Consider the following 14,401-nt stretch of genomic DNA (forward strand, 5'->3'; position numbering starts at 1 on the left):
CCTGCTTTTTTTTGTAGAACCCAGGACCACCTGACTAGGGGGATCTCCACCCACAATGAACTGGGCTCTCCCCCATCAGTCACTAAGAAAATGCCCTATAGTCTTGCCTGCCTACAGCTGGATCTGATGGAGGCATTTTTCAATTGAGGGTCCCTCCTCTCAGATGACTTTAGCTCATGTCAGGTTGACATAAAACTAGCCAGTACAATTCACTCCTGGTCAACTTGACACACCAGTACAATACAACACTATTTAACAATAACCTTTCCTTTTTGTTCATCTCCAGAAATCTCATATTAATAAATATCACAATATAAAACATACTACAAACTTAAAATCCCACAGTCTTTACAAATTCAAACACTTTACAAACCAGTGTCTTTGCCGGTGGTGGCACACGCCTTTGATCCCAGCATTCAAGAGGCAGAGGCAGGCAGATCTCTGTGAGTTCAAGGCCACTCTGCTCACCCAAACAAACAAAAACAACAAATTCAGGGTCTTTAAAATTCCAAAATTTCTTTGAAAGTTCAAAGTCTCTCAACTGTGAGCTCCTATAAAATCAACATAAATCTTTCTTCCAAGAGGGAAGACCCAGGACACAGTCACAATCACATCAAAGCAAAACCAAAATCCAACAGTGTAAAGTTGAGCGTCAGACTTCTGGGACTCACTCACCATCTTCTGGCTCCTCCCACAGCACACACAGCTTGGCTGGTGAGCTCAGGCTGGCTCCACTCCATGGCTGCTACTGTCTTGGCAGTCATCCCATGGCACTGGTGTCTCCAAAGTCCTGGGGTCTCTGCTGCAGCTGGGCTGCACTTTCACCATCAGGCTCTTCTGGGCTCTCTTCATGGTGCCAAGCCTCAACTTCTCTGCATGACCCCTTCAGTCCTGGGGCTTCAGCTGCTACTGTGGTTGCACCTTAAACAGTGGCCTCTTCTGGCCTCTCACAGTGCTAAGCCTCAGCTGCTCTCCATGAATGCCTTCAAAACCAGTACCACCTGGGAGACTTTTTGTTTGTTTGTTTGTTTGTTTGTTTGTTTGTTTTGAGACAGGGTTTCTCTGTGTAGCTTTGGAGCCTGTCCTGGAACTTGGTCTGTAGACCAGGCTGGTCTCGAACTCATAGAGATCTGCCCGCCTCTGCCTCCTGAGTGCTGGGATTAAAGGTGTGTGCCACCACCACTACCCGGCCCAGACTTTTATATATGATGAAGTTTGGCTGCCAGCATGAGGTTCAACACTGGCTTCGTCTGGAACCTTCTGTGTGCCAACCCTGAGGAAATACTCCCAGAAGATTTCACCTCAATGATGCTGGTCTCTTCTTAGCCACTGCTAATTTCTCAGCTCCTGTGACCTACTAGTACTGACTGTCCCAGCAAAGTTTTCACGTTAGTGGTTCTGGTGTCTTATTAAGCACAGCTGATTCTTCAGTCCTAGCTAACCAGAACCACGGATTAGTAATTCAATATATGCAATAGCTTCGAGTTTTAAGTGACTCCCAAACTTCCCTCTGGAACTTCACAAGCCACGCCTCCATCATCTGCATTTCTCTCAACACTCCTTTCTTCCAGGCTCCCACAGAACACGCCTCACCAAGTTTTGAACATGCAATGGCTTTTCTAGCCCAAAGTTTTAAAGTCCTTCCATGAACCCCCCCCCCCAAAAAAAAAAAAAAACACAGGATCAAGTCTGTTACAGCAACATCCCATGATTCTAGTATCAATTCCTGTCTTGGTTAAGATTACTGTTGCTGTGATGAAACACCATGAACAAAACCAACTTGGTTCATTTGGTTTACATATCCTGAATCACAGTCCATTGAAGGAAGCCAAGGCGGGAACTCAAACTGGGCAGGAACATGGAGGCAGGAACTGATACAGAGGCCATGGAGGGATGCTACTTACTGGCTTGTTCCCCATGGCTTTCTCAGCCTGCTTTCTTATAGAACCCAGGACCATATGACCAGGGGTATCTTCACCCACAGTGGGCTCCCTCCCCCAAGCCCAGTAATTCACTAATTAAGAAGCTGCCCTAATATTGTCTTTCGTGCCCTACCCCTGGATCTTATGGGGGCTCTTCTTGTGTTTTCTTCTTCTTTTTCTTTAATTAAGGTTCCCTCTCCCAAGTGATTCTAGCTTGTGTAGAGTTGACATAAAACTAGCCAGCAAAACACCCTAACTAAGCTACCAAGGTCTCCCTGTGTGTCTCAGTCTGATTTCAGTTTAGGCACAGAGATAATAAATTTCATCTCACCTGCTTCTTTCTCCATTGAAGACTTCCTGCTGCTCCAGACGTGACATCATTCATTTAAATTTCATTATCTAAACTTCTCTTTTACCACTTTTAATTTCTATGGAAAATATTTCTAGTATAGAGCTAAGTTTTTATAAATTCTATAGGAGTGGGTCCTCTATTTCACCCTTTCCATTCTCTGCTGGACTTGTGTGGTAAGTGTTCAGAAAACATGACTGAAATCCAATGAGCTGCCAGATCTTGGGGAAAATAAAAAAACTAACACATTGTCACACAAAAAAGACGTTCAATTTGTTATGTGTGGTCCCAAAGCACAGATGAAGTACAAAATTGGAATACAGGAGCACTATCTTTCAGTTAGTGAATGTCCAAAGACAGATTTTTGGGGAAGCAAAATGGCTTATCAAGTAAAGGTGCTTGCCTCCAAGTCTAACAGTCTTGGTTCGATTCCTGGAATGCACATGTGGAAGAACAGACCCCTGCAGGGTGCGCTCTGACCTCCACATGTGCGTGCACACCCACCCACACATGCACACAAAATAAACAACTGTAATAAACATCTTTTTTAAAAGTTTTAAAGAATCTTAATAAATTCTTGTATGTGAGTGCTTATGGGAGTGGAGATTGATATTAAGTATCTTTCTCAATCACTTTCCACCTAATTTTGTTTGTTTGTTTGTTTTGTTTTTTCAAGACACGGTTTCTCTGTGTAATTTTGAGTCTGTCCTGGTCTACCACTGATAGACACATTTGACTGACACACACATTTGACTGACACCCACATTTGACAGACACACACATTTAACTGACACCCACATTTGACTGACACACACATTTGACTTCGCCAGACTGTGACCACAGGGATCTGCATTAGAGTCAGTATCTTTGCTTCAAAGAGAACTTCAGAGTCTAACAAGAGAATTCCCTACACATCTTCACCAATCATCCCATTCCTGCTAGCAGAAACCTCCCAGGAAAGTAAGTCCTACCATGCACTTGAGAAATCTATTTTGGGGCTGGGGAGATGGGGCTCACAGAGATCCATCTGCCCCTGCCTCTCAAGTGCTGGGATTTAAGAAGTGTGCCACCACTGCCCGGCCTAGTTTTATTTTTTGAGACAAGGTCTCTCGCTGAAGCTGGGCCTCGTCTTGGAGTTACAGGTGCACACTGCTATGCCTGGCTTTTCCCATGGATGTTAGGCCTCTCAACTCTGGTCCTTATTCTTGTGAGCTAGTCCTTCAATGACTGAGCCATCTCCCCAGCCCCAAAATAGATTTCTCAAGTGCATGGTAGGACTTACTTTCCTGGGAGGTTTCTGCTAGCAGGAATGGGATGATTGGTGAAGATGTGTAGGGAATTCTCTTGTTAGACTCTGAAGTTCTCTTTGAAGCAAAGATACTGACTCTAATGCAGATCCCTGAGGTCACAGTCTGGCGAAGTCAAATGTGTGTGTCAGTCAAATGTGGGTGTCAGTTAAATGTGTGTGTCTGTCAAATGTGGGTGTCAGTCAAATGTGTGTGTCAGTCAAATGTGTCTATCAGTGGTAGACCACTTGCCTAACATGTGAGACCCCAGGTTCTGCCACCGGCACCCACAAACTAAAGTGAGTAAACAAAACAGCCAGTCTCTAGTCTGATTAAGCTGGTAACTACACGGCTCCTGTAAAATCACTAAATCCCTTTGTGCCACACCTACAAAATGAGGGTCATTTCTTTAATCCCAAAATACAATTTTAACACGGTCACATTTCTGAAATTGGATGTTTCTTGTCAGCCAGGTGGCGTTGGGTTCACATTGTTCAGACTTGTAGTCAATTCTGAGACTTTAACAAATGTCTTCTTAAAGACTACAATACAAACTGTTATTGAAAACATTTTGTGGCCGGGCGGTGGTGGTGCACACCTTTAATCCCAGCACTTGGAAGAGAGAGAGAGAATCTTTCGTGTACTTATAAAGATACTGCTGCATCAGGCATAGTTTCTCACACATGTAATTCTAGCACTTGTGTTGCTAGGGCAGGAGGATCATGGAGAGTCTGAGGCTAGGGGAGGCTACAGAATGAGTTCCAGGCCAGTCTGGACTACAGTGTAAGGCCCTGTCTTAGAAGTACAAAAAAAGAGGGACCGTAGAGATGGCTCTGTGGCTAAGGGCACTTGCTGCTCTTGTAGAAGACCTGGTTCAGGTTCACTACAGTCTGTAACTCCAGTTCCAGGGGATCTGACTCCCTCTTCTGGTCTCTGTGGGTATCAGGTGCTACCCACATATATGCAGATGCTCACACATACAAATAAATAAAACTTAAAAAGAAAAGCTAAAAAAGAAGATGAACTTGGAGTCACTAGACCCCTTTGTCTGTTCTTCTTTTCGGTGTGGTTACATTGAATAATTTTCTCTGTCACTGTCCGCAGAGCAGGGGCTATACATTTCCATTTTGTGAACAGGTATCTGTTCTTGCTGTGGAAACTCTGGAGACGAGTTTCCACTGTACAGTTGAGGCTGTCTTAACCTTGCTGTTTAACCCAGGCTGGCCTAGAATGTGAGATCCTCCTGTCTCCTTTGCTGGGATGACAGGTATGCATGTCCAGCCTGCTGTTTCTCTTTATTTTCTTGCCCCCCCCCCCCCCCCCCCCCCCCCCGCTTCTCTCCCTTTTCTGTAGCTAAGGCTGCCCTCGAACTCACCCTGTAGCTGAGGATGACCTTCAACTCCTAATCCTCCTGCCTCTATCTTCCAAGTGCTGGAGTGATAAGTTTAGGCCACCATGCCTCCCTGTTTTTGTTTTGAGTCAGGGTCTCATTCTGTAGTGCAAACTAGTCTGAAATTTGCTATGTAGCCTATGTTAGCCTCAAAGTTGTGGCAATCCCCCTCCTTCAGACTCACAAGTGCTGGGATTAGAAGCAGGAGCTACCACACCTGACTTTTATTTTCCTTCTTGATAGTAAATAAATAATGATAAGTATTAAAATTGCAATATCTTACAGTAAGCCATTATGGTATCTCATTAGGTTACCCCATGAGGTTATTATAAAGTATAAGGATTAAGTGAATTATATACAATGTTTACAGGCTCGGAACCAAAGTTAGCACCATCTAAGAACTATTGTTATAAAAAATTTACAAAGTGAGTCATTGTTAATTTAACAGTAGCATCCTCCACTCTGACTTCTAATATATCATAAGCGGCACGCTTTTGAGAAATGCAAAAGGAAAATTAGAGGTTTCTCCAATGTGAAAATAATGGCCTTGGAAATGAATTATCAGTACCATCAAAGCAAAGGAAGGCTCTAACAGAAGCAGACTCCCTGAACTCTTCTCAGAGAAGGGGATGCTCATGAAATTTCTTTGGAAACAGCCCAGAAATAAAACCTGGATGTTGCTCAAATGATATTTGACCAAGAGTTCCAAGAATGCACAGTGAGTAAGGGATAGTCTCCTCGACGCATGATGCTGGAGAAAATTGGTATTCTCAGGCCAGAGAGTGAAGCCAGCTTGTCTTCCTACAGCGCAATAACAAGTTCATTCTCTGTACTCAGGTAGAGACAAGAGAATTGTGAGTTTGGGGCATATTGAGCCACCTGTGAGTTCCAGGGAAGCTACGGCTTAAAAAAGAAAAGAAAAAGTGAAAATAAAAATAAAGCCAGGCACGGTGGCTGGTGCACACCTGTGATCCCAGCAACTTGGGAGGTTGAGGCAGGAGGGTAACAAGTTTGAGGCTAGCCTGAGTTCCACAGAGAGACCCCATTTTAAGAACAAAACAAATAAAAAACTCAAAATAACACACACATTTCTTTATGGCATTGGGTTAGCAATGATGTCCTGCATGTAATACCACAGGCACAACAGGACAAGCAAGATAACAACCTAAAAAGCTTCAACACAACACAAAACAAAACAAAAAACAAAAACAAGCCACAGAATGAAAAGGCAACCCACAGAACAGAAGGAAGTATTTTCAAACTATATATTTGATAGGGGATGGATAACCCAAATATACAAGTAACTCCTGTAACACCAAATAAGCCCAAATATCCCTACTTTAAGAAAGGGTAAATAATCAGGAACCATGGCTCACACCCACACTTCTAGCATGTAGGAGGCAGAAGCAGGAAGAACAGTGATTGTGAGGCTAGCTCTGGTATCTTAGTTGGGGTTTCTATTGCTGTGAAGAGACACCATGACCACAGCAACTCTTGTAAAGGAACACATTTAATTGGGGTGGCTTACAGTTCAGAGGTTCAGTCCATTATCATCACAGTGAGACATGGGGGCATGCAGGCAGACATGGTGCTGGAGAAGTAGCTGAGAGTCCTGCATCTTGCAGGCAGCAGGAAGTGGTCTCTGTGTCACACTGAACAAAGCTTGAGCAAAAGAGACCTCAAAGCTGGCCTCACAATGATGCACACTCCAACAAGGCCACACCTTACTTCAACAAGGCCATACCTCCTACTAGTGCCATTCCATTTGGGGGACATTTTCTTTTAAACCACCACATCTGGCTTGTCTCAAAAAATAAATGAATTGTAAAAGGCCCCAAATACACATTTCTCCAAATAAGATATATGAATATCTAAAAGGAATATGAAAAGATGTTTAATGTCAATGATCATAAAAGGAAAGGGGTTCAGCCAGTTGGCTCAGCAGGTAAAACAATTGCAGTGAAAACCTGATGACCTGTGTTCACTCCCTGGACCCTACCTAAAGGTGGAAGGAGACTAGACTCCAGACAGTTGTCCTCTGACCTTCACATATGCACAACGGCACATATATTCACAGAGGCACACATACACCTGCATATATACCATGTACACACACACACACACACACACACACACACACACACACAAAGAAAATGCCAGCCGGGCGGTGGCGGCGCACGCCTTTAATCTCAGCACTCGAGAGGCAGAGCCAGGCAGATCTCTGTGAGTTCAAGGCCAGCCTGGTCTACAAAGCAAGATCCAGGACAGGCACCAAAACTATACAGAGAAACGCTGTCTTGAAAAGCAACAACAACAACAACAAACCCAACAAAAAACAAAACAAAACAAAACAAACAGAAAAAGAAAATGCCAATCAAAACCACAGGGAGCAATAATTCACAATCTTGTTAGAATAGTAAACAAACAAACAAACAAACACAGGCCTTGCAAGATGACCCTGTGGATAACCAAGTTTGCTGCCAAGCCTGACCACCCGACTCGATTCCCAGAATCCACATGGGGGAAGGAGACAACCAAGTCCACAAACTTGTCCTTGAACTCCTGCATGTGAGGTGCGTTCACACTCACCGTTTGTACAAAACAAAACCCAAAACGCCAACAAGGAATGGAGCTGTAGTTGGCACATGCCTAGTGCTTGCCTAGCATGTCTGAAGTACTGTGTTCGACCCTCAGCAGGAATCTACCAGGCAGTACAGACCTCTCATTCTAGTACTTGGGAAGTGAAGCCAGAAGCATCAGTCAGCAGTTCAAGCTCATTCTTGGCTATAGGGTGAGTTCAAGGGGCCAGCCTGGGGTATCATTGAGATCCAGAAACAAAACAAAAGTGTGTGTTGTGTTAACAGGGATGAGATTATTTGGCATGGAAATGGTAAAAAAACAAAACAAACAAACAAACAAAACAAAACAAAACAAACAAAAAACCCTAGCCAAATTTTGCCAAAGATAGGCAAGGCTTCATTGAAACTTTGAAATGAATTGCCTGACTTTAGCTGGAGCTGAAGAGAGACAACATTGATTGAGAGATATATAAAGTGTTCTGTGAAGCTTTTCTTGATTTGCTGGCTCAGGGTAAAGTAGCCCCCTTCTCCTTTAAAAACATTTTTTTTAGATTTATTATTTTATGGGTATGAGTATTTTGCCTACATGGATGTATGGGCACCACATACCCAAGGAGGCTAGAAGTAGGCATCAGCTCTCCTAGAACTGGAGTTACGGGTAGTTTTGAGCTGCCATGTGGGTGCTGGGAATATAACCCCAGTCCTTTGCAGGAGCAAGAAGTACTCTTAAAATCGAGCAAACTCACCAGTCTTTTTTTTTTTTTTTTAGACAGGGTCTGGATTTATGAAGCACTGGCTGTCTTGAAACTCACTACATAAAACAGGCTGGTTTTCCAACTCAGAGATCCACCTGCTTCTGCCTCCAGAGTGCAGGGATTAAAGGTGTACATCACTATGCCCGGCTTCATTTTTTAAAGATTTGTTTTTTAATTATGTGTATGTCTGTGTGAATGAATGCCATATGTCTATGGTACCCTCAGAGGCCAGAAGAGAGTGTTGCGTCCCCCAGAACTGCAGTTACAGGCTGTTGTGAGTTGCCTGATTTGGATGTGGGCAGCCTAATTCAGGCTCTCTGAAATAGCAGCAAGTGTGCTCCTAACTGTGGAGCTCTCAGGCCACTGATGCTGATGCCCTCCTCCTCTGCCCTGGGGATGCAGTCCAGTGCTTCATATATGCTAACAAGTGTCCTCCTCCTCTACTACTACTACTACTACTACTACTACTACTACTACTACTACTACTACTACTATAACATCCTCCGTTTTATTTATTTTGAGACAGGCTAGCCCAGGCTAGTCTTGAACTTGCGATACTCCTGTTTCAGCTTCCCCAGTAACTTGAGTTTACAGGACTGTCCCGCCAGGTATGGCAGGTTTGGTAATTTCCCATTAGCCAGTAGCACAGTTTCAAAAGATGCTTTTTTTTTTCCTTCCTTCCTCCCTCCCTCCCTCCTTCCTTTCTCTATGTAGCCTTGGCTATCCTGGAATTCACTCTGTAGAACAAACTGGTCTCGAACTCAGAGATCCGCCAGGCTCTGCCTCCAAGTGCTGGGATTTAAAGGCATGCGCCACCATGGCCTGGCAAAAGATGCCTTTCTCTTTATTCAAGGAATGGACAAGTTGAGTGGTCAACTCATTCCAGAAACTGCTGAGTTCTTCTTGCAGCTGGTGCCATTGTCCTGTGCAAATATCCTGGTCTTTTAGGTTTGGGCTCTACAATAGGTTCGAGGACTTTCGGTTTATTTCTTAATTGCATCTGACTCGGTGTTCCTGGGAAGACGATTAGTCAAGTCAGTCATCCAGGAAAACAACGAAGATCCTGGCGATAATGGCCAGATAATGAATTGGTTAAATTGTAGCAATCTAAAAGCCTGACCTTTTTTTTTTTTCTTTTAATAAGTTCTCAGTATACAAACTACACCTCGGGCTGCCAGGACCTCCTAGTTTAAGTGCGCACTAGGTGGGGTGACAGACAGAATGGCTGGACAAGCCCCTCTCAAGGCGCCTACACAAGCGGGGTGAAGGGCGAAAAGCCAGCCCCAAGGTCTTGGGGCTTGGATGAAGCCGCATCCTTGAAGGGAGGGCAAGGACCGTCGAGAGTGGAGGTGCCGCGGCTGCAGGCCGATCCTGGAGGTAGAAAGGCTAGCCGCTGCTTGCGGTGGGCATAACAGAGCGAGTGGCTCAGGACGCCGTTTACTCGGCAGCCTCCAGCCCGCGTCACGATTTGCGACAGACTGCTTTGCGGCCCGGGTCGCCTCCTGACTTGACTTACGGCTCCTCCTTCTGTTTCGCCTTGGGTGCGGACCTCCTTCCCGGCGTGGCCTGAGCTTGCGCCTCCGTCTCTTCTGCGAGGCCCCCTTCGGCTGCCCGGTAGTGGGACCGAGCTCCTGCGTGCACCGCGTTCCGAGGCGCGTGAGTGGGTCGGCGGGGTCGCGGACTGGAATTCCTCGGGTGGCTGCTGCGCACGCCTTCCGTGGGGGCGTCTCACCTGGGGAGGCGCCGGGTCCGGGTCGCTGATCGCGTGCTGGGGAGGGCAGCCCTGGAGGTGGTGGCGGTGCAGCTCTGCACCGCGCCACACTCGCGGTAACTGTCGGCGACTGGGTGAAGTTGGAGGGAGGGAGTGGGTGGAGTTGGGAAGCACCGATCGACTTGAGGAATTTGACGTTCGGGGTAGCCGCATATTCAGTCTTTCTGGACTTTGAAAAATGAGGCGTGCGTGAGTACACTAAATTCACCCCTTGGAGGTGTACAGTTCCGTGGTTACTAGTATGTTTTAGGGGTTGTGCAACCCCTACCATTATCGAGTTTCACAATATTTTCATCACCCCTAAATAAATCCTGAAGCCCTAGTTAGCTCCCCTCCCATCTTCCCTACTCCCAGCTCCACTTCTACTTTGTATCCGTGAACTTAGCTGTTTCACTTGGGTGAAATAATACAGTACTTTTAATGTGTGTAGGGGCTGTTTTTATCCCGTTTTCATTATCCATCAGTTGATAAGTTGATGGCCATCTAGGCTGATTTGTTGCTGTTGTGGATAGAGCAGCATATGAAGAGATGTGCAGGTATCTCTGTGGTTGGATCTAGAGTCCTTTGGGCATATGCATAGGAGAGGGATAGCTAGGCCATGAGGTCAAAACAAACAAGTTTTCGTTTTTTGAGAAATGCTCAACACTAATTTCTGTACTATTTGCACTAATTTATATTCCCATCAACAAATAAGGGTTCCTCTTCCTCCCTCCTAGCCTTTTACTACTTGTGTTCTTGTTGACAGTCATGCCGACTGAAGTGAGATCGGATCTCAGTAGTGTTAGTTTTCATTTCTTTGGTGGCTAATGAAGTTGAACACTTTAAAATGTATCATTGGCCTGGGGCTGGCTGGCTGGCTGGCTCAATGGTTTCTGCTCTTGGGGAGAACTGAGTTGGGTTCCCAACACTCATCATCAGGTGCCTTACAGCCACTAATAACCCCAGCTCCAGGGGATCTGAAGCTTCTGGCCTCCACAGGCCCCTTCACTCACATTCACATACCCACACACAGACACATACATATATAGTTAAAACCAGCCTTTCAAATAAAGATTTGAACTGTTATAACATAAAACCCTACATCCGAGTCACAGAGAACATGTGAAGAGTAGGAAAGAGTGTAAGAACTAGAAGACCAGGAAGTCTGCTGTAACAGTGTGTCTTTTACATGACAAGGACATTACACCCGTGACATCTCAATGTTGCTGCCTTAATAAGACCTGGACAATGATAGCACCAATTGACATGCCAACTTGGATGGGGGAACTCTCACGGGGCTCCACTTCTAGATAAAGAGGTCTAGGCAATTAGTGACTATCGAGGGAGGGAGAATAAGTCTTTCCCAGAAAGTATCAAGTGATGATCCAGTAGCGAGTGATGGGCCCTAAAATCATGCTACATTAAACGGACTCAGTAGGTTTGTATTTATGTATTTATTCATATATGTGTGTCTGTGTTATGGACGTAAAACAAAGAATAAAAGGCCATGAAGTTGGGGGCAGGCTATGGGAAGAATGGAGGAGAGAAGGGGAAATGATATATTTTAATTAAAAATAAAAAATATTGGAGCCGGGCGGTGGTGGCGCACGCCTTTAATCCCAGCACTCGGGAGGCAGAGCCAGGCGGATCTCTGTGAGTTCGAGGCCAGCCTGGGCTACCAAGTGAGCTCCAGGAAAGGCGCAAAACTACACAGAGAAACCCTGTCTCGAAAAACCAAAAAAAAAAAATAATAATAATAATAAAAAAAATATTGGCGATAGAGAGATGACTCAGTGGATAGGAGCAGTGGCTGTTCTTCCCAAGAACTCAGTTTCGGTTCTCAGCACCCACATGGTGGCTTACAGCTATCTATAACTCTAATTGCAAGGAATGCCTTCTTCTGGACTAGGAAGCACTAGGCACACATGTGGTACTTAGACATGCATGCAGGCAAAACACACATACACATAAAATAAACATTAAAATGTTTCTTAAAAAATATTCAAACTTTGAAATTAAAAAAAGTGGACTGGGTGGTAGAAGCACATGCCTTTAATCCCAGCAATTGGGAGGCACAGGCAGGCAGAACATTGAGTTTGAGGCCAGCCTGGTCTGTAGAGCAAGTTTCAGGACAGCCAGGGCTACTCAGAGAAACCCTCTCTAGAAAAATAAAATAAGCCGTGTGGTGGTGGCACATGCCTTTAATCCCAGCACTTGGGAGGCAGAGACAGGTGGATCTCTGAGTTCGAAGCCAGCCTAGTCTACAGAGCTAGTTCCAGGACAGGCTCCAAAGCCACACAGAAATCTTGTCTCAAAAAACAAAAATAAAATAAAATGTTGTTGGACATTTATATTTCTGTTAGTTCCTCAGCCCATTTCCGCTGACTTATTTGCTGTCTTGTTGAACTTTTTGCATTGTTTGTATATTCCATATCGTCTCTCAAGTGTAAAGCTGGCCAGATTTTCTCCATTCTGTGCCTTTTCCTTTGGTATTTTTATTTTTATAGAATTGATTGGTGGCCTTATTTCATTAGCAGCCAGAGTCCTACTCAGAAAGTCCTTACCTATGCCTGTATCTTGACGTGTTTTCCTTTTTTCAGCAGATTAGTCTTGTTCTAAGGTCTTTTATCCATTTGGATTTGATTTATGTGGAGGGTGTTAGATAAGGATCTGCTTTCATTCTTCATGTAGTTTACCTGTTCTCCACAACTGCTGGGTGAAGAGACTGTCTTTTCTCCAGAGAGTTTTGGCCTCTTTGTCAAAGATGAGGTGGCCGTAGCTGTGTAAGGGTCTGCACCTGTGTCTTCTGTGCTCTTCAGTGGGGCTGCAGCCTTGTTCTGTCCCAGTGCCAGTATCCTACCGGTCCTGTTACGGCTCTGTATTATAACTCGTTACCACGAACGGCAATTTGCTCAGAATTGCTTGGTCATTGTACTTCGAAACTAATTTTTTGTTGTGTTTTGGTTTTTCAAGATAGGGTTTGTCTGTGTAACAGCCCTGACTCCCTTGGAGCTTGCTTTGTAGACCAGGCTGGCCTAAAACTTGAAGAGATCCACCTGTCTCTGCCTCCCCAAGTGCTGGAATTAAAAGTGCGCATCACCACCACCCAGCTGACAAGCTTTTTTTTTTTTTTTGGTTTTTCGAGACAGGGTTTCTCTGTGTAGCTTTGCGCCTTTCCTGGGACTCACTTGGTAGCCCAGGCTGGCCTCGAACTCACAGAGATCCGCCTGGCTCTGCCTCCCGAGTGCTGGGATTAAAGGCGTGCGCCACCACCGCCCGGCTGCTGACAAGCTTTTTATAGTTCAGTGGTAAGAGGTTTCCAAATGGGGGATTTGTCAGGCAAAATAGGTAGGAGTACAGGAGTAGAACATGAGCATGAGTAGTAACAATCTCCTGGAAAAAAAGGACATGATTGTAAGGTGGTCTTAACAACAGGTAGTCATAGCAAAGTAGTCATAACAGCAGGTAGTCATAACAACCCTTTTGAAACAAAGGTAGGTTACAAGATGGTTGTTAATGTTTTGAAACAAAGACATGGTTGCCATTCCTGGAACAGGCAGTACAGAAACATTTGTAGTTCAGGTTACAGGTGGGCATAGCCCAATCCTTGAGAAATGTAACATGAATTGCTAAACAATCTTATTAAAAAAAAAACAAAACCCAGGGGTTGGGGATTTAGCTCAGTGGTAGAGTGCTTGCCTAGCAAGCACAAGGCCCTGGGTTCAGTCCTCAGCTCCGGAAAATTAAAACAAATAAACAAACAAAAAACCAGAGTCTGATATTGGGGTGAAAGCTGAAAGATCAGAGAAACAGAACAAGCCACAGCCAACTTCACCTTGCCAACTCCTCAGCCGATCCGGTTTCCACGAATTCTCAGACTGAAAGCCTCACCCCTGAGGGTCTCAGTTGAACTGCTGCTTAGTTCCTGTCTCCTCAGCCTTATATACTGTTCTCCACCCAGCCATGCCACTTCCTGAGATTAAAGGCGTGTGCCACCACTGCCTGGCTCTGTTCCCAGTGTAGTCTTGAACTCACAGAGATCCAGACGGATCTCTGCCTCCCGAGTGATAGGATTAAGGGTGTGTGCCTCCACTGTCTGACCTCTATGTCTAATTTAGTGGCTGACTCTGACCTCTGATCCCCAGATAAATTTATTAGGGTACACAATATATCACCACAAGAAACAGAGGTTTAATCATAAGTCTTTCTGTGTCTTTCAAGCCTAAGATGGAGGAAGGATGGTTCTTCACATATCTACCATGAATAATGGGAATTGATGCTATAACCACTTCATTGATTCAGTAGTAAAAAGTCTACAGTGGATTTAAAGACCCAGTTTCTTTGATTTACTTTCTTTGGTGCTGGGGTTG

At 44.8% G+C, this 14,401-nt stretch overlaps 1 protein-coding gene across 10 annotated transcripts in view; it reads left to right on the top strand.

Moving 5' to 3' along the window:
- Positions 1-14,401, top strand: part of Rad52 (RAD52 homolog, DNA repair protein) — a 65,449-nt gene that overhangs the window by 33,456 nt on the left and 17,592 nt on the right. For 2 of the 10 annotated variants that reach the window (XM_052719210.1, XM_052719220.1), the window contains exon 1: positions 9,019-9,933. The exons of 1 other annotated variant lie outside the window; for it this stretch is intronic. The gene's annotated coding sequence lies outside the window, so the exon portion shown is untranslated. 7 more of the 10 variants (XM_052719217.1, XM_052719216.1, XM_052719215.1 and 4 more) reach the window with 7 other exon arrangements.

This window comes from Peromyscus californicus, unplaced genomic scaffold (assembly GCF_007827085.1).
Source record: "Peromyscus californicus insignis strain IS unplaced genomic scaffold, ASM782708v3 Scaffold_6__1_contigs__length_162567912, whole genome shotgun sequence".
In the NCBI taxonomy this organism is placed as follows: domain Eukaryota; kingdom Metazoa; phylum Chordata; class Mammalia; order Rodentia; family Cricetidae; genus Peromyscus; species Peromyscus californicus.